General features: G+C 65.9%; 1 protein-coding gene across 1 annotated transcript in view; it reads right to left on the minus strand.

Annotated features, from left to right (window-relative positions):
• The window catches only part of KIRREL3 (kirre like nephrin family adhesion molecule 3), a 395,674-nt gene that overhangs the window by 92,374 nt on the left and 301,304 nt on the right, over positions 1 to 1,996 (minus strand). The gene's annotated exons all lie outside the window — the stretch shown is intronic.

The following is a 1,996-nucleotide window of genomic DNA, read 5'->3' on the forward strand; positions in this document are numbered from 1 at the left end:
CCCCCCGCCTCCTTCTGCACCGTGGGAGTGCGGCTCACCCAGGCTGCCCTGCCCTCTCGCCCTGCCCCGTGCACAGCGGCCGGCCGAGCACACTCTGGCACAGGGGACAGTGACTGCAGCCCCCTGGCTGGTTCCTGTGGTGACAGAGTACCTAAATTATGGGATGGGCGTGGAGACCCAAGGCAGATTTTGGAATCGTCACACCCTGGGGCGTTCCATGTGACCTTCCCGGCACCACTCAGTCTCACGCACAGGGGTGTGGTGACAAAGTGTCCGGCCTGCCAGGGGCTCCCCTTTACACCCACCTGTGGGATGCCTCTGCCTCCCTGCAGCCCTGCGAGGGGCTGGGCCCGGAGCAGTGGACGCGGCTCACTCTCGTGGATTAGGGGTGGGTGAACCTGAAGGATGGCTCCGCGGGGCTGACAGGGCGCTCGCAGCCGTCTCCTGAGGGCTGAGCTGTGCGGACAGCACTGGGGGAGGCACCTTGCTGTGAGCCAAGGCCCAGGAGCTGTGGGCCGGGCAGAGGCCACAGGCCTGCCACTGTGGGGCCGGCCTTTTGGCTAATGCCCGAACCCTGCTGCAGCCCCTCTATGGGCACTGCCCTGCATCGGACGTAGTGGACAAATGGCAGCCCAAGACTTTGCTGGCCACTTTGAACCCTGACGGTCAGTCTGTGGCATCTCAGGGGAGGACTGTTAGTGGCTCGCAGACAGATGGCTGGGGCCGTGGCGCTGGCTTTCCCCTGCGGCAGGCACACGCGACAGCCAGCCCGGGCCCATGTCAGCGCCAGCCCCTCCCAGGCCTCTGCGCCCAGGCAGGCCTGCGAGGAGGACCCCGTTCAGGAGGAAGGCAGAGTGGCCCTGAGGGAGGGAGAGGTGGCGGAGAATGGGGACTGAGGCTCTGAGCGTGCTGCTCTGAGGTTAGGCCGCTCCTTCTCCCTAGGTGCTCCCCCGAGGGCCCGTAGTGCCCTCTACTCAGCAAATGCTCAAAACCACGGACGGGAGGGCAGAGCAGGCTGGCAGAGGAGGGGCCAGGCAGGCTGTCAGCCAGGTGGGCAGGGGGCAGGTAGGTTGAGGGAGCAGCAGGAGTGAGGCTGCCCCCTTCCTGACACGCGGCTTGGAAGAGCACGGCCACCTCCTACCGCCCTCGGGGCCGCCAGGTCTCCTGGGCTCTCCGGTGCTGTAGTCCGGGGTGCCCCTCCCCCACTCTCGTGCCCCCAGGCGGTGCAGGTCTCACTGACCTTCACTTGTCCTCCGGAGCTTGTCCTTGGCCATGTAGCCCAGCGCCAGGCAGCATCCCCTCCTCTGCAGGCCCAGCTCTGGAAGAGAAGCGGGCAGTGAGAAGGAGTGGTCAGGTCGGGGAGGCCCTCTGCGGGGGTCGCGGCGCCCGCCGCTCTTGTACACAGGGGCGTGACGTCTTCAACACGTCCCCTGAGACGCGCCTGGGAACCACACCTGCGTTCGCCTTTTTTGCACCAAAGTGAACTTGTACTTTAATTCCATTTTCTGAGCCAGTAGCTCCTTGACGGTTTTCACAGCCCCGTGAGCACCACGCACGACCGCCCGCGCTGCTCCCACTCGGTGGGCAGAGACCTTACATGACAGAGCCAGTGGGTGGCGGCCCCAGGGTTTCAAGCCTAGACCGTGCGGCCCCAGGCTCTGTCATTCCGGTTACTGAGGCAGGACACCCAGGCTTGCGACGGTGGCCAGAGAGGCCAGGAGACACAGGCCCTCACAGCAGTGTCCAGGAGGGAGTGGGCACCAGACTGGGGCCAGGATGGGAATGATGGGGGCTCTGGAGAAGACCTGGGGTGGGGGTATAGGCAGGAGGACGGCTCTGTCATCGGGGGATTGTCTGGGGCTGGGGTGTCTGTGCGAGTCTACATGGGGGTGCGATTCAGGACCCTTCTCAGCACGTAGGCAGACTCAGGGCCCGGGACCACGGCTGGGACCACGGCGTCCACGTAGGCAGACTCGGGGCCTGGGGCTGGGTGGCC

This window comes from Tupaia chinensis, unplaced genomic scaffold, assembly GCF_000334495.1.
Source record: "Tupaia chinensis unplaced genomic scaffold, TupChi_1.0 Scaffold000037_4, whole genome shotgun sequence".
In the NCBI taxonomy this organism is placed as follows: domain Eukaryota; kingdom Metazoa; phylum Chordata; class Mammalia; order Scandentia; family Tupaiidae; genus Tupaia; species Tupaia belangeri.